General features: G+C 48.6%; 1 long non-coding RNA gene across 1 annotated transcript; it reads right to left on the minus strand.

The window, feature by feature from the left end:
- Positions 1–1719: 1719 nt before the first annotated feature.
- On the minus strand, positions 1720–18410 carry LOC131811354 (uncharacterized). The gene is made up of 5 exons (XR_009345904.1): positions 18305–18410; positions 6363–6550; positions 3463–3529; positions 3181–3336; positions 1720–2722 (listed from the first exon to the last, which is right to left on the minus strand). It is a non-coding gene; the product is annotated as an uncharacterized LOC131811354 (long non-coding RNA).
- Position 18411: the final 1 nt, after the last annotated feature.

An 18411-nucleotide genomic window follows, 5' to 3' on the forward strand; every position in this document is an offset into this window, starting at 1 on the left:
GGCAACATTGGCCCCACCCACCTAGCCCCTGCAGACCCCCAGGTGCCTCAGCGCCGCGGGGGCGGGGCCAGATGGAGGAGAGGCGGGGCCTGGGGCGGGGCGGGGTCGAGCCTCTTGGCCTCGAGGGGGCGCGCCCCTGCGACTCCCTCCTGCAAGGCCTTATCTGCACGCTCCGGGCGGGTCCGTGCAATAGCGACCACAGCTTTCGTCACCCCCTGGGGAAGGATCCCAACCCCGCCGGGTCTCGACTATTCCGCGACTCTGCTGAACCGACCCCCCACGGCCGTAGCCCCGCCCCATTCGGGTTCTGTCCTCACCCTCGGTTCTGCTCTTGCCGTTGCTGGTGCCTGGGTAGGCCGAGCTCCCCTGGGCCACTACTATCGGGGCCACACCTCAGGAATACATCTTTCTCCAGGAAGCCCTCTCGGACCGCGGACACCCATGCTTCTGGGCCTCCCTCTCTGCTCTCCCCCGTGCTTTCATTTTCTCTGCAGGCCTTACGTGGGGTGAGGTTGACAGTGGGGTGCCCCCCAGTCTGAGGTGGAGCATACAGTCAGCGGGCCCTCCCCCCAACACGGGGCAGCGAGGTGAGAGAGGAATGTCTACTCTTCTCTCCCTCCCACAACAGGAAACTAGTCGATTAGGCCCCAAGCTTGCAGGAACCTCATCACCCCTTCCCAGACAACACACTGTCCGGTCTGCTGCCTCCTCCTCTTACTAACCTTGGGCAAATGACTTGACTTCTCCATACCTCAATTTCCTCATCTGTGAAATGGAAATAGTAAGAGTACCCACTCCACTGGATTACCGTGAGGATTAAATGAGTCAGTGCATTAAAGCACTTAGCGTTGGGCTTTGCCCAAGGGAAAGCACTACTACCTGCGTGTTTGTTAATCAGGCTTGAGTTCTGCCCCTGGAGATGCAGAAAGGGGTTCCCCAGAAGATGGGGATTTCCAGACTCCACCCAGACGGGGATTAGGGCTGGTCTGCTGTAGAATCCTTGAAATCACATAACCTTGAAGGACCTCTAGCAATGAACATGTGCTTTCCCACAAATACTTGTTAAATGCCTCCAATGCGCCAGGCACTGTTGTAGGTGCTGGAGACACAGACGTGAACAAGACAGACAAATAGGCTGCCCTTGTGGAGCTGACATTCTGGCGAGGGGACGCACAGCATAAGTACTTGAATAAATGTGATAATGGATTGAGAGGAAGATAAAACAGTTAAAGATAGACAGTAGGAAGGGGCTGTCTTAGACTGGAGGCTTGGGGAGGACCGCTCTGAGGAACTAGCATTTGAGGTGAGACCACACTTTCCCCATCCTGTAGCAAGAAGCATCTGGGCATGATAAAGTCTGAGGGAAGGGCATTCCTGGCCAAAGGAACAGTGAGTGCAAAGGTCCTGAGGTGGGAATAAGCTTGGTGCATTTGAGGAAAGTCCAGAAGGTAGTGTGATACCCAGGCTTACAGATGGGAAGAGATGAAGTTGGAAAGGTAGGACTGTCACATGGAAACTTGAAGGTCCTGGCGTCAAGTTTGGCAATTATCTTGAGAGCAATAGGGAGCCACGGGGAATTTTTGAAGGACCTGTTGAGTTTGGATTTGAGCTGCAAAGTCTGGAGTTGGCAACCCATTAGAAGGTGCGCCAGTAACATTCACACAGCATCTGAGGATGTGGGACAAGGGGTGGGGGGTGAGGTATTAGGGAAGCCTAAACCGATCACTCCATATTATTATCTCTATATGGCATCTGGGGAGACTGAGGCCTAGAGAGAGCAGTTACCTGCCTGCAGTCACACAGCTGCCAGGTGGTGCCAACAGAGCAGCAGGTACACAGCAGTTGTCAAATGGTTGCTGAAAGCTGCCAGCCACAAGCACTTTCCCTCTCACTGCCCAGACAGCAGTTTTGTTGACTTAAATGGAGACTTGTGGTTCTTCCCCTTTTTAATCACAGTGCAAGCCTTCTCTCGTGCCAGATTTCTCTGAGGCCCAAAGTGGTTTCCCTTCTCGCTTAATTTCTTCTTGCCAGGCGTCCCCTCGAGTCCAAGTTGGTTGTTTCAATGCTCTCTCCGCGAAAGACTTCTCACTCTGTTCATGCTTTTCCTTCTAAAGGCAACGGGTTTACAACAAACACCTCTTCTGTCGCCTTGCCCTAGATTTGAGAGCACCCCCGCTCTGAACTGCGATTTTCCTCTTCTTGCCGTGGCTCCTCCCACTTCATAGGTCCCTGGGGCCCAGAGTGAGAAGGAGGTTTATCCGAATTGCCCTGAAGCAAAGGAGGTAGCCTCAGCCAGCAGGTGCCACCGCCCTTGCTCTCAAACCGTCGGGGAGAACGCCTATTGCCTGCCAACGAGGGGCTGGAGACTCTCAGGATTAATAACAGTAATGAAACAGCAGCCGATGACAACATTAGTAAATGCTTATTAATACCATTAACATGATATTAACAACTGGTACTGATAACAACACAAAAGTTAACCAGTATGGAATTAATAAAAGAATCAATAACAATAGAATAATAACGTAACAACTGTTACTAGATCTTGTTAAAAATAATAAGTTACTGGGGCACCTGGGTGGTTCAATGGGTTAAAGCCTCTGCCTTCAGCTCAGGTCATGATCCCAGGGTCCTGGGATCGAGCCCCACATCGGGCTCTCTGCTCAGTGGGGAGCCTGCTTCCTCCTCTCTCTTTACCTGCCTCTCCGCCTACTTGTGATCTCTGTCAAATAAGTAAATAAATAAAATCTTTAAAAAATAATAATAATAAGTTACTGTTAGTTATTACAGAATTAATAGTAAATATAAAATAACAGTAAGATATTAGTAGCAAAAATAAATATAATAACAGGTCTAGGATTCATAGTTACCATAATAGCAAACGGTACTGGGATTAATAATAATAAATAAAAACTAAAGTAGAAAAGTAATAAGATTAATAATAAGTGTAACATGGGGCGTCTGGCTGGCTTAGTGGAAAGAACATGTGACTCCTGACCCCGAGGTCGAGAATTCAAGCCCCACCCCACACCGGGTGTAGGGATGACTAAAAAAATAAACTTAAATAATAATAATAATAACAAACGTAATATAATAATAATAATATAATCATAGTTAACAGCCCCAGGACTAATAATAGCCCTTAATAGTTACAGGATTTAAAATAATAAATAGGGGCACCTGGGTGGCTCAGTCAGTTAAGCGGCTGCCTTGGGCTCAGGTCGTGACCCCGGGGTCCTGAGATCAAGCTCCGTGTGGGGCTCCCTGTTCAGCGGACGATCTGCTTCTCCCTCTCCGTCTTCCCCTCCCTCCTTCCGGTGCTCTCACTTGCACTCTCTCAAATTAATAAAAACATTTAAAAAAATAATAAAGTAACAATAGGCTAGAAAGAGGACTAACAGTAATAGAATAATAGTGTAATCATAAGAGCTAAGGATCTAGGATTAATAACAATAGGATTACCAGTTGCGGAGGCTCGCGTGCGTCTGGTCGGGCATTGCTCCACGTCAGGGCTGGCAGAGGAAACTTCCTGTGATGATGGAGAGGAGCTGTCTGCACTTGTCCACAATGTCACCACGAGCCACCTGAGGCTATTGAGCATTTGAACTCTGGCAAGGGTCACTGAGGAACTAAATTTTAATTTTCTGTAGTGTTAATGAATTAAAATTTAAATAGCCTCATGTGGTCAGTGATCTCTGTCCTCGACGGCGTGGCTCTGGACATTTTCCATCAGTTAACTCATTTCGTTCTCATGACAGCCGTGGGCTAGGTACTCTTACTGTTGTTATTATCCCCATTTTATTTTATTTTTTAAAAGATTTTATTTATTTATTTGACAGACAGAGATCACAAGTAGGCAGAGAGGCAGGTAGAGAGAGAAGAGGAAGCAGGCTCCCCACTCAGCAGACAGCCCGATGTGGGGCTCGATCCCAGGACCCTGGAATCATGACCTGAGCCGAAGGCAGAGGCTTTAACCCACTGAGCCACCCAGGTGCCCCGTTATCCCCATTTTATTATGAGGAAACTGAGTCATTGAAAAGTAAAGTCATTAGGCCCGATCAGAATCTCCCCACTTCAAAGAACAGCATTGTCTGAGGGGACCCCAGTTAAGAATGAAGGCTCTGGGGTCACCCCGACAGGTTTAGAATTCTGTGTTCGGCATCCTCTTAGCTGGGTGATCACTTGGACTCCCTAGACCTCAATTTTTTTGTCTGTAAAACGGAGACCGTCACAGGGCTGGCTTGGTTGGGCTGTGCGGGAGAATTTGATGAGAAAACTTACAGTGATGGCTGGGAGTTTGGATAGCGCTTCTGTATGAACAGTACGTGTCCGACAGTGTTGATTATAATGTGTAATTGGATGTGAGTCATAGGTCCCTCAGGGAGTAGTTGCGAAGAATGGTGGCCAGAGATATCAGCTTTGTGGGCATGAGAGCCTCACACCCATTCTACAGATGAGGACACTGAGGTTTGACAGTAAAGACTGTTGCCTGAGGTCACCCAGCAAGTGAGCAGAGACCTTGGTGTTCACATCTATAAAATGTGCTTCTGCAGACCTATCCTTTCCCTATGGGAAACAAAGTCTGGGTCACAGGATGAGGCCTGAGCGCTTGGTCTGCCCCCTATGGACTGAATGTTTAGATCCTCCAAAAACTCATGTTGAAATCCCAACCTCCTAGGGGATGGTGCTAAGAGGTGAGGTCTTTGGGAGGCAAATGGGCCATGAGATCAGAGACTTCATAATCTATATAAAAGATTATAAAAGAGACCCCAAAGAGAGCCCCCTCTGTTTCTGCCAGGAGAGGTTACAGCCAAAAGCCACAATCTCTGAGCTGGAAAGGGAGCTTTCACAAGACGCTGAATCTGCCAGGGCCTTGATCGAGGGCTTCCCACTCCGGAGTTGTAAGGAATACATTTCCGTTGTTTCTGAATGGCCTAAGATAGAACGTCCATACTGAGAAGTGGAAGCTGCTGTAGCAAATACCTAAAAATATAGAAGCAGCGTTGGCTCTGGGTGATGTGGGTAGAGGCTGGAAGAGTTCAGGGTGCCACGAACAGACCCTTAAGGGTGATTCCACTGGAGACCCAGAAGAAAAAGAGGAGAGCGGCACAAGGTCCAAGATGTTAGAAGAATGACCCCAGAGGCCCTTCAGAGGTCATCAAGGACCTGGGTGGCCCGAGGATTTCAAGGGAGGGGCCGCCGTTCCGGGCTCCCCCACCCCCACCCCCATCATCGGCGGCCCCAGCTGTGGCTCCAGCTGGTCTCCAGCGTGCTGGGCCCTGCACAGCTGAGAGGGTATGGCTGCCTCCACCCAGATTAGAGAAGAGCTGCACATGCACAACCCAGGCAGAGGGCCACGTTGAGCACGGGGCCACCGCAGAGAGCCCCCACCAAGTCAATGCCCAGCCGATTCACAGGAGCACGGTGCCCGCCGTCCACCCCAAGGGTCCCCAGCCCGTCCTTGGGGAGCTACGAGTTGTCTCCTCTTCCCCCAGAGAATCTGGTTTCGGAGGGGAAGTGACTCAGTGGCCTAAGGCCCAGTAGATAATTATTCACTTCCAATCCCGGTAATTAAAGGCCCTAATGGCTCCCCACAGGACGTACAACCTGCCACTTCCGCAGTCCTACCCCTGCGCCTGGATCCGCGCGCCGCGCACGAGCTTCCCTGGCGCGAGCTTTGCCGCCGTCCCAGGCTGCGGGTCAGCGGCGGCGGCCGAATTGCGCGCGGCTCTGGCGCCCTCTGGTGGCAGCCTTGGGGTGGCGGCCTGGGAAGCGGCGTCCTGAGCAGGATTGTAGTGAAAATTAACTTAATTCATGTAAAAGTCCCTGCTACAAGCGGTAAGTGCTCAATAAATGTTATTGTTAATTTCCAAAGCACAAATTTGGTTATGTGCGACCTCTCTCCCCCTCTCTAAACCCTCCAAGGTTCTTATTACCTTCTGAATAAAAGCCTCACCCTGACAGGCCAGGCTCCTTCACAGTCTCATCTTCAGCGACCTCCTCTTGCCACATATCCACCAAACACCCTGTGCTATGGCCACACCAGACTTCTTTCTGACCCCGCTTCCCGCTTCCAGACCTTTGCCCACACTATTCTCACTGCCTGACATTCCCTTTTCCTTTCCTCTGCTTGTCAAACTCTTATGCATCCTTCAAAACCCCCTGAAACATGATCTGTGCTCAAAGTCTACTCCGGTTCCCTAGGGACATTGCCTCCTCTGGCCTCCTTTGGCTCCCTCTGTCACAAGCTTCTGAGGGAGAGCGGGCTTGTCTCTTATGGTGCAATTACTCATGCATCTGTCTGCATACCCCCCCCCCCCAGACTCTGAGCTCTTGGAGGGGGAGGCAATGTTTTTGCTCACCTTTGAACAGCTGGGATGGAGCAGGATTCGGGCACACATCAGGTGCTTCAAAACCTTGTGCTGAGACCAAACGAAAGGTTGGTGCTAAGTGATTATTGGTGGATGGTGACTCCAAAGCACACTGTTGTTACGCGAGCCTTGGTTCTGTCACCTTCATGCTGGCTTGATCTAAGTCTCAGTTTCCTCATCTGCAAAATGGGGATGAGAATAATACCTACTGCACAGAGTATTTGTGAAGATTGAATGAAAACATCTGTGTAGCACAGGACACTTGATCAATGATGCTTATGATGAGCTAAACCTGTTCTCGGGTCCCCCCCTTTACACTGAGGGGTAGGGGACTGCGAACACCTGAGAATGCGACCCTTCCCTATCTACACTACAAGATGCATCAGAATGTTAGCTACAATACAGCCCCAAAGAACTGGTGACAGGTACTCGAACAGACACTTGTATTTGAATGCCCATTCCGTGTTCACAGAGGCAAAAGGTAGAAACAACCCAGATGTCCATCAGTGGATGAATGGACAACCAAGATGTGATCTATCCTCAACCATAAAAAGGAAATACTGCCATATGATAAAACATGGATGGGCTTCCAAATAATATGCGGAGTGAGGGGCGCCTGGTTGGCTTGGTTGGAGGAACATGCGACTTTTGATCTCGGGGTTGTGAGTTCGAACCCCGGGTTGGACATAGAGATCACTTAAATAAATAAGCTTTAAAAAAGACAAATTCACATGGAATTAAAAAACAAAAAGAAAACAAAACAAAACCCCCTTCCACACACAGAAAAACCCCAATGTGCTGAGTAAAGGAAGCCCCGTACAGAAGGTCCCATAGTGTATAATTCCATTTCCGTGAAATATGCAGAAGGGGTAATTCCACAGAGACAAAACACAGATCGCTGTTTGTTCTGGGTCAGGGGAGGGGGGGTTGAGGATGGGGAGTTCCTGGTTCTAAGTATGGGGTTTCCTTTTATGGGGATGAAAAGGTTTTGGAACTAGGAAGCTGTGGGGGTAGTGCAACATTGTGAATGTGGTAAATGGCACGGAATTGTTCTCTTTAAAAGGATTAATTTTATATTATGTGAATTTCACCTCAATTAAAAAAAAATGTGACCAAAAAAGGGTTAGGTAGAGGACTAAGGTTTGGAGATGTGTCTCCCTTATTCCTCCAGTCCCCCACAGGCTGGTCTTTACCCCAAAATGGGCTGCTGGAGCCTGGTCTCCTACCCCTGGCCAGTCACTCCTCACCTGCAGATCACCCAGGGTGGCTCTGAGACCCCAGGGACCATGCTAGTGGCCACCTGAGCCCCTGGCCAGCCTTTAGGTGACTGAGCATGGCTTCAAAGTGAGCCAAAGCAACCATGGGAAGGTTGTCCAGCAGCAGCTCTATGCTCAAGGATGGCCACCAGGCAATCAGGTCCTTTCTGGGGAGAAAATGGAGCCACAGGGCAGGTGCATATTTGAGGGCAGAGATGACTGGTGTGAGGAGGCTGCAGTGTCCTCTGTGCACTGTCTGGGGCTGAGCTACGGTAGCACCTTGGCCTTGACTTAGTCCTGAGCCCAGAGCAGGACTTTGCCGTCAGCTGCCTGGGACGCTTCCGGACTCTGCCACATGTGCTGGCTGTGTGACCTTGGGCAAGTTACTTCACCTCTCTGAGGCAGCAGGAGCTACGGGACCAAGGAGAGAAGGAGCAGAGAGGAGGCGAGGAGAGAGGGAAATATTCAGCAATACTCTTGGAAACAGAAGTAGGAAGCTGAGGGCGTGCACAGAGAGCAGCTGAGCCCCACATTTCCATTTTCCCCAAGCTGGGCTCTCTTCTGTTTTGGGGTGATTGCCCATGACTGGTGGCCATCAGGGTGGCCTGGCTTCCCCTTGCTATGGCAGCAGCACCTGGTTTTCTAGGTAGCCTCAGATCAAGATGTTCTCTGGGGCTGACCTTCCCATCCCTGCTCCAATGACTGGTTCAAGGATGTGCAGGGACCTGTGAGAATCAATTTCGGACTCAGGCAGAACAGCAAGAAAGTGTCCTACTCCACTTGAAAATTTGAGAGCTGGGAAGACATAAGCTTGGAGCTTCTGGAGGGCCACTGTGTCTCAGAATGAATACACTCAGAGCAAAGCAAAACTTGGAGATGGAGACACTGAGAACTACTGATGTACTCAGCTAGATCCAGCCATACCTGAAACGCTGTTACTCTTAGACTTCTCAACCAGGTGTGTCAGTTGGTTGGCTCTCATTGGCTGAAGCCCTGTTTGTGGGCAGGCTTTTGGTCACTTAGCAACGGAGAGACTCCCACCCAAGAACAACAGTGGTGCCTCCCAGGAACCATCCCCCATAGAAGGTCCCTTATGGGTTTCTCATGGCTGAAATAGGAGATGAGGACATGGTCTTGGGGTTGGGAGTAAGGAGTAGCAGGTGCCGGGCAGGCTGAGAGAAGCTGGGATGCCATGGGGGGCAGGAAAATACTCCCCTCATCAGGCTGAGATCTTCTGAGCCCCTACTATGTGCCGGACACTGGGGATCCAAAGGTGGACCCTACAGACACCGCAGTCTGTTCTCGTGCTCGGAAACAGATCATTGGTAAGTGACCTCTTAAATAAATGGACAGTAACAAGTTGGCAAGGACCTCAAAGTTCATTGAATTCTTCCAACAACCCTTATCTCTGTTTTCCAGGTGAGGAAACTGAAGCCCAGAGAAGGGAAGGTGACTTCCCTTAAGTCACGTAGCTACTCAGATTCCAAGCCAGGATTCAAACCCAGGTCTGGCATCACAGCTTTTAAGTTCTTGTTAATTTTTAAAAAATCTGTTACTTATTATTTACTTTTAGTTTCAAAGATTTTATTTACTTGAGAGAGAGCACAAGCAGGGGGAGCAGCAGAGGCAGAGGGAGAAGCAGGCTCCCCACTGGGCAGGACGTGGGGCTCGATCCCAGGACTCTTGGATCATGACCTGAGCCGAAGGCAGACGCTTAACTGACTGAGCCACCCAGATGCCCCTGGTTTTTTTATGTTTTCTATTTCTCAAAGGTGTGAACTGCCAACAAAACTTGTGAACAAAAGGTGGTAACACCCCACAGTTACGGAGGATTTACTACCTGCCAACCCTGTTCTGCGGGCTTTTTATTTATTTTATTTTATTTTAAATTTTATTTTATTTTTAAATTTCCTTAATTTTTAATTTTTTTTTTTTTATTTTTTAAGACTTATTTATTTATTTGACAGACAAAGATCACAAGTAGGCAGAGGAGCAGGCAGAGAGAGAGGCAGAAGCAGGCTCCCTGCTGAGCAGAGAGCCCAATGCGGGGCTTGATCCCAGGACACTGGGATCATGACCTGAACCGAAGGCAGAGGCTTTAACCCACTGAGCCACCCAGGCGCCTTAGGGCTTTTTATTCTTAACCAGATGGGGCAGCAAGATTTAGACTCAAAGTGGGACTGCCTGGATTTGAACTCATTTTGCTCGCTGCATGAGTCCAGGCCATTTCATCTTGGTTTGTTTATCTGTAAAATGAGGATGGAAAAATCACTCCTACTTCTCAGCGTTGTCCTGACAAGTAAAACACACAGCACAGCTCAGTGAACATGAGCCATTTTTCCTGAACCCCCTCCTAACACCTTATGAGACATGGGGGGTGAGGGTAGGAACGGGATGACATGATGCTGTTATTTCTTCTGTTTTACAGATGAGGAAACCAAGGCACAGAGAGGTTAAGTGACCTCCAGCTGGAGGTCACACAGCTTGAAAATGGAAGAGTGGGGATCGGAACTCACTTATACACATTAAGCCCATTAATTTTGTTGGCAAAATTAAGGTGCAGCTCAGGAACCAGGCCAATCTAGCCTAGGAGGAAGAAAAACAAATCACACTTCATATACAGACTAAAGGCAGCCATTCTGTTGTTCTGGGAATGGGAGTGGCTTGTGTCAAGGGAAGGGATTAGTGATTTGCAGGTTTTGCTAGTGCAGGGTCGGAATAAGGGGAATAGCGTTTCTTTGGACTTGAGGTGGAGCCAGCTGCATGGTTAGGCTGTGATATCCAACAGGTCTGGGTAGTAATGCCAGCTCTGCCCCTTCCTGTGTGACCACAGGCGTGTTACTCACCTTCTCTGAGCCTTGCAGATTCTATGTGAGGGACTGGGGAGAAAGAGCTTGGCAGATCAGCAGTACACCTTGCAGGGGGCTGCCTGGCTGGCTCAGTCGGCAGAGCAGGTGACCAGATCTCAGGATCACGAGTGTGCCAGTGGAGCGTCCTTTTAACTAACTAGCTAAAGAGCTGGAGACACTGGGAGGAGGCTTAAGTCCTTGGGAGAAAGAATTCAGTAATTCGGGGGTCAGTGGCAAGGCGAGGCTTTAAGGAGTGGGGAGAGGCCCCGGAAGGGCTGGAGGGGACAAGGAGAGGAGCTGGCAGTGCTATGGAATGAGCTGGCAAGACCTTCCAGGTCTCTGTGCTTTCAGCAAAATTTCGCTCATACCCAGGACGCGGCTTCAGGCCGCTGGCGCGGACACCAGAGGAGGGGCCCTTGAAGTCAGGGACTCTGGCCCTTCCGGTCACTCCCCTTGCCCCATGTGCCTCCCAGCCTGCCGTGTGCCAGGCCCGCGAGTTGTGGTGGAGGACAATTTCAGTTCCTTCTTGGGGTTGGCAGGTCCTGCCCACTGCTGGGGTGGGGTGGCCGCTGTGGAAGGAAACTCTGCCTCAGACGCCAGCTTGGAGCGGGTCTTCCCCTGCTCGTGGCTAAGACAAGGCACGGGGGCGGTGAGAACTGGAAGTGAGATGGCAGGTCCTGTGGGCACCTTCCCAGGAGGACTGGCTCAGGCCCTGAGTCATGGGCCAGTCACCCAGCCCCGACTATGTGCCCAAAGCTGTGCCAGGCGTGGGGACGCAGGTGCGAGAAAAGCAAACTCCCTGCCCTCGTGGACCTACCATCTAACGGGGGCTGGGGTAGTGACAGGTTCGGCACAGAGTCCTCAGCCCCAAGTACACGGCCTACAGTTGGTTTCTCCTGCGTTTTTTTCTGCCCCCCCACCCTTCCATCGCATGTGCCCTCTGGCCTCCTGGTGAGTTCCTCCTCATCTCGCCTTCTGAGAAAAGCCCCCGGGGCTCGTCATCTCCTCTCCGCTCTCTTCTTGCTCTTTCTTCTCCAGCCACACTGGCCTCCTTACTATGTTTCTTGCCTCTGAGGCTTTGCATTTGCTGTTCCCTCTGCCAAGAATGCTTTTCCCTCTCGATAGCCGCATGGTTTGTGTCCTTATTTCCTTCAGGCCTTTCCTGAAAAGCGCCTTCTCTGGGAGGTCTTCCTGGCCCCTCCTAGCGACCCAGGAGGGCAAGCTCATTATCACTCACACTTCTTATGTTCTTCCCCTGCTTTATTTCTCTCCTTGACTCCTAACTTCATCTACTGTGCTGTGTGAATGTTGCTTCCTTTTCACCCCCCTCTAATAAGAGAGGGGAGGAGCACTTGTCTTTTTTTCTTTCTTTTTTTTAAACATTGTATTGAAGGGGGCACCTGGCTGGTTTAGTCTGTACAGTGTGAGACTCTTAAGATTTTATTTATTTATTTGACAGACGGAGATCACAAGTAGGCAGAGCAGCAGGCAGAGAGAGAGAGAGGCAGAAGCAGGCTCCCTGCTGAGCAGAGAGCCCAATGCAGGGCTTGATCCAGGACCCTGAGATCATGACCTGAGCTGAAGGCAGAGGCTTAACCCACTGAGCCACCCAGGTGCCCCAAGACTCTTGGTCTTGTGCTTGTGAGTTGGAACCCCACGTTGGGTGTACAGCTTATTTTAAATATACCCACCCCTAATTTATTGAGGAGAAATTCACATGGCATAAAATTGACCATTTAATTTATTCTTATTTATTTATTTACTTATTTTTAAAGATTTTATTTATTTATTTGACAGAGAGAAATCACAAGTAGATGGAGAGGCAGGCAGAGAGAGAGAGAGGGAAGCAGGCTCCCTGCTGAGCAGAAAGCCCGACGCAGGACTCGATCCCAGGACCCTGAGATCATGACCTGAGCCGAAGGCAGCGGCTTAACCCACTGAGCCACCCAGGCACCCCTCTTATTTATTTATTTTTTAAAGTTTTTTGCCGGGGAGGGGCAGAAGAAGAGGGAGAGAGAGAGTCCCAGCAGACTCTCTGCTCAGCGCTAAGAAGAGCTCTATGCAGGGCCCAATCTCACAACCCTGAAATCACAACCTGAGCAGAAACTAAGAGTCGGACACTTAACCAACAGTACCACCAGGTGCCCCCTAGACATTTAATTTTTAAGTAATCTCTATACCCAACCTGGGGCTCGAACTTACAACCCCAAGATCAAGGGTCAGGCGACCTACCAACTGAGTCAGCCAGGAACCCCAGAACTCTATTCCTTAATTATGGCTGAGTAATATTCCATTTAATGGATGCACCGTATTTTATTTATCCATTCATCCGTTGATGGACACTTGGACACTTGGGTTGCTTCCAACTTTTGATTATTGGGAATATTGCTGCTATGAGCAGGCATGTACTTATTTTTACCTTGTATCTCGATAAATGCTGGTGGAAAGAATGACTGGAGGAAACAAAGAATGACTTGGAGGAAACCAAGGCACTGGACTCAGTGGGGTGGGGCTGGGAAGAGGGGATGGCTGGGTGAGGACTTGAAGGGGGAGCCTGGAAATGGGCCACATGTGCAAAGGCCCTGAGCACGGTGCGTTGCTGGAGCAGAAGGAAGCCAGGTGGCTGAAGCTGAGGGAGTGGGGATAGGACACCAGGCATGAGAAGCATGAGAAGCTGGAGGGGTGGGCAGAGGACCAGTAGGACAAGTAGGACCTTGTCACTCACAGGGTGGAGGTGGACGTGCTTCTGAGGCAGTGGAGAGCCACGGAAAGGCTCTGAGTAAGACAGTGCCGTGCCTTGGTTTGCCTTAAGTTTTACTAGGATTCCCTCAGAGGAAGATGGATGCACCAGGTGCCGGGGTCGGAGGGGCAGCCGGGAGACGGGAGAGGAGGCCATAGCAGCTGTCCTGGTGAGAGCTGAGAGTTGATGGTGGCCTGGGATGGGGAAGTGGTGGCGAGGATGGAGAAGTGACAGACTCAGATACGGTTCGGAGGTAAAATCATCAGGACTGGTAACCGCAGCCACAACTCAGTTCTGGTTCTCAAATTCCCCTTTCCAGGCCGTCTCAATCACGGCCTCTTCTCCAGCCCTCCCCAGTCCCCAGCCACAAAGCTGCTCAGCCATTCATAGCCGCCAAAGGCTGGAATGACAGAATATCCTCAACAGATGAAAGAATAAACAAAATGTAGCATACCCGTACGGTGAGATACGACTTGGCCACAAAGAAAGGAAGTACTGATAAATGCTGTAAGGCTCATGGACATTGAAAACACTATGCTAAGTGAAAGAAGTAAGGCACAAAAGGCCCTATACTATGATTCCACTTACATGAAATATCCAGCATCGATAAATCCACAGCAACAGAAAGTAGAGGCAACCTACTGAATGTGAGAAGATATTCCCAAATGATATATCCAATAAGGGGTTAATATGCAAAATATATAAAGATCTCATGCGACCTAACACCTCAAAACCAAATAATCCAATTAAAATAAGCAGAAGATATAAATTGACATGTTCCCAAGGAAGACATCCAGATGGCCAATAGACCTATGAAGAGATGCTCCACATCACTCATCCTCAGGGAAATGAAAATTAAAACCACAACGGGATAGCACCTCACTCCCATTGGAATAGCCAGAATTAAAACAACCACAACCACAACCAGAAATAACATATGTTGCTGAGGACGTGGAGGAAAAGGGACTCTCCTGATGGTGGAAATGTAAGTTGGTGCAACCACTGCGGAAAACAGTGTGGAGATGCCTCAGAAAATTAAAAATAGTAACACAGTATGGTTCAGTCATCCCACTCCTGGGTATTTATCCAAAGAAAATAAAAACACTAATTTGGAAAGCTATATGAAATCCTGTGTTTAATGCAGCATTACTTATAACAGCCAAGATATGGAAGCAGCCCGTGTCCACCCACAGATGAATGGATAAAGATGTGGGGTAGATACACAAAATGGAATATTAGTCAGCCATAAAAAAGACTGAAATCTTGCCATTTGCAACAACATGGACGACTGAGAGGGTATAGTGCTATGTGAAATAAGCCAGACAGACAAAGACTATCTTCATACAATTTCACTTACATGTGGAATCTAAAAAACAAAAATGAACAAACAAATAACAACAACAACAACAACCAGAAACAGACCCATCAATACAGTGAACAAACTGGGAGTTGCCCTTGGGGAGGGAGGTGGAGATGGGCAAAAGGGGTGAAGGGGAGTGGAAGACACAGGCTTCCGGTTGTGGAAGAGAAGTCACAGGCATGAAAAGGACAGCACAGGGAGGACCATCAACAATACTGTAATAGCGTTGCACGGTGACAGATGGCCGCTGCGCTTGCGGTGAACAGAGCGTAAGTACATTGTTGAATCACTATATTGTATACCTGAAACTAATGTAGCATTGTGTGTCAAGTACACTTCCATGAAAAAAAAATAAAAAAGTAGACTGGGTGTTGCCAGGGGCTGGAGAGAGAAGAGAAAGGGCAGTGACTGCTAAAGGTTGTGGGGTTTTCCTTTGGAGTCACAGGAACGTTCTGAAACTAGAGAGTGTTGGTGATTAAACATCATGAATGTACGAAATGTCACTGAATTGTTTCTTTTCTTTTGTGCTGGTGACTTTTCTTAAAGAAGTATTTATTTATTTATTTATTTATGAGCAAGAGAGAGAGAGAGATTGAAAGCATGCATGCCAGGAGGCAGAGACAAAGAATGTGAAGGGGACTCCGTACTCAGCAGGCAGCCTGATGCGGGGCTCGATCCCACGACCCTGAGATCATGACCTGAACCGAAGCTAACAGTACGACCCTTAACCAACTGAGCCACCTAGGCGCAGTGTTGATGACTTTTTTTTTTTTTTAAGATTTTATTTATTTATTTGACAGACAGAGATCACAAGTAGGCTGAGAAGCAGAGAGAGAGAGGAGGAAGCCGGCTCCCTGCCAAGCAGAGAGCCCGATGCAGGGCTCGATCCCAAGACCCTGAGATCATGACCTGAGCCGAAGGCAGAGGCTTTAACCCACTGAGCCACCCAGGCACCCCACGTTGGTGACTATTTTTAAAGCTCAAAGCTCTACCTTTTTTCTTTTCTTTATTTTTAGCTTTATGGAGGTATAATGGACAAATTAAAAGTAAGACATTTAGGGCGCCTGGGTGGCTCAGTGGGTTGAGCCGCTGCCTTCGGCTCGGGTCATGATCTCGGGGTCCTGGGATCGAGTCCCACATCGGGCTCTCTGCTCGGCAGGGAGCCTGCTTGCTCCTCTCTCTCTGCCTGCCTCTCTGCCTACTTGTGATCTCTGTCTGTCAAATAAATAAATAAAAAGTCTTTAAAAAAAAAAAAATTTAAAAAAAAAAAAAAAAAAAAAAAAAAAAAGTAAGACATTTAAAGTGTACATTGTGATGATTTGATACATATATATAAACATTGTGAAGATTCCTCTTCCCTAGTTAACACATCATCAATGTGTTTTAGCGTTTCTTTCTTTTTTTTTAAAAAGATTTTATTTATTTATTTAACAGAGATCACAAGTAGGGTAAGAGGCAGGCAGAGAGAGAGAGAGAGGAGGAAGCAGGCTCCCTGCTCAGCAGGGAGTGGGGCTCAATCCCAGGACCCTGGGATCATGACCTGAGCTCCATGTGTGAAGGGGCCCCTAGCGTTTCTTTCTTTCTTTTTTTTTTCTTCTTTCGATGAGAACATTTAAGCTCTACTCTCTTAGCAAATTTAAATTATACAAACTGTGTTATCAACTGGTCACCGTGCTATATATGTATGTACACACACACACACACACATGCATTTAAAGATTTTATTTATTTGTCAGAGAAAGAAAGAGCACAAGCGGAGGAGTGGCAGGCAAGGGAGAAACAGGCTCCCTGCTGAGCAAAGAGCACAATGTGGGACTCAATCCCATGACCTCGGGATCATGACCTGAGCCAAAGGCAGATGCTTAACAGACTGAGCCACCCAGGTGTCCCTCACCATGCTATATATTATGTTTACTTTAAAATGGTTTATTTTGAGGTCACCTGGCTGGCTTGGCTCAGTTGGTGGAGCATGCAACTCTGGATCTCAGGGTTGTAAGTTCAAGCCCCATGTTGGGTGTAGATATTATGAAAAAAAAATAAACATTTTTAAATAAATAAAATGATTAATTTTTTGTTACGTGAATTTCACCTCAATGAAAATTACAATAAACATTGAGGAATTTTTTTAAAAAAAGATGCCAGGTGGTTGCTTTCTGCCTTTTTCACCCATGGAAAACCCCAACTGCAGCATGAGGGGCTCTAAGAACCAAGGTTCACAGACTTCTGGGAAAATTTCCCCACATCAAGACCCAGAAATCTTTGTGCCTGGCATTTTCCTAATCTGGTGAGTGTTTACAGTTGCGGAAATTCGGGCTAGGCTTTCCTGGCTGAAGAATTATGGCAGCATCCGGTATAGGTGGATTCAGGGGTTCAATCACTATCAGATGCATTTAGGTATCTGTCTCGCTCCATGTTGTGGGTCTTGGTCCTACTTTCTCCAGTGCTGGCTTCACTATCAGGTAAGCCCTAGAATTCAACTGCTCTTCTCCACCCACCCCTGCTTTTGCTTTGCTCTAAGCGACAAACCATCACTTGCTTAGACTAATATAATAGGATCCTCCTTGGTATCCTGCCTCTACCCTTCTTCTTGTAGTTCATCCTCCTCACACTAGCCAGGACCATGTTGAACCAAGACAGACCATGTTTCTCTCCTGTTCTCAAAACCCTCCCATGGCTCCCCATTCTTCTCAGAGTAAAAGTAAAATCTTATGATCCACAAGGCTCTAAGCCACCTGGTTCAACCAATACTCTCTGACCTCATTTCCAACGATTATTTCACTGGCCTGCTTGGCTGCAGCCCCACTGGGCCTGTTCCCTGTTCTCTAAACATGCTTGGGATGGTCCAACCTCAGGACCTTTGCATGTGCTGTTTCCTCTGCCTGGAACAATTTTCTCCCGGACATCTACATGGCTCTCTCCCTCACTTCATTCAGGTCTCTACTCCTTAGAGAGACTTTCTCTGAGCACCTTGTCTGAAGTTTCACTCACATTCTTTCTACCTCACCATGGCTGACTGTCTTCCTAGCACAGATCACTTCCAGAACTCAGTTGTTGACTGATTAAGGAACAGCACCTGAAACATAGTAGGTGCTTAGTAAGAGGCTGTAGAACGAATACATGATCCTGGTCTGTCCTGGTCCTCTCTTGTCCTCAGGCCAGGACCGGACAATGACTGAGTCCTGGAGGGTGGCAGCAAGAGCCAGAAATTTAAAAAAGGTCCAGGAGGTAGAACAATGGTATTTTGGGTGGAATAAAAAGAACAGCAGTTCCTGTTTGCTGAAAGCACCTACTGTGTGCCATGAACTTTATATTCACTGTCTTTACAGACGAGGAATCAGAGACTTAGAGACCTGAACTGACTTCTCAAGGGCCCACAGCAATCAAACGGCTCTGGGGGACCCGAACCCCATGCCCGTCCAACTCCAGGACTTTCCCTCTTCACTGGGACAAGGGGTAGGGTTGCCAGGCACCCTGTTTATATAATACAGTTCTCGACTGACTTTGTCAAAACGCCCGAAATGTGCTGTATTCAGATTTTTTGTTTTTTGTTTTAATAAATTACAAATTTTTAGCAGCGTTGTTTTTCAAATTTGGCTAGGAGCTAAAATTTCTAAATCTGGCGACGCTAGTCAGGGAAGAGCTCCGACTCCAGGCCTAGGGCTGCAGGACCTGGTCTCGCCCACGACCCCAGATGATTTTTCCCCTGCAAATCCGCCGTCAGTCCTTACCCCTAGAAGGGCGCGGTCTCCCGGGCCTAGGCCTCTTTCCTGGGATAGGGCGCTGGGGGTTGGGAATTAGGCGCGGTCCCTTTAAGAGCGGTTTCAGGAGCCGGCCT

This window comes from Mustela lutreola, chromosome 11, assembly GCF_030435805.1.
Source record: "Mustela lutreola isolate mMusLut2 chromosome 11, mMusLut2.pri, whole genome shotgun sequence".
NCBI lineage: Eukaryota > Metazoa > Chordata > Mammalia > Carnivora > Mustelidae > Mustela > Mustela lutreola.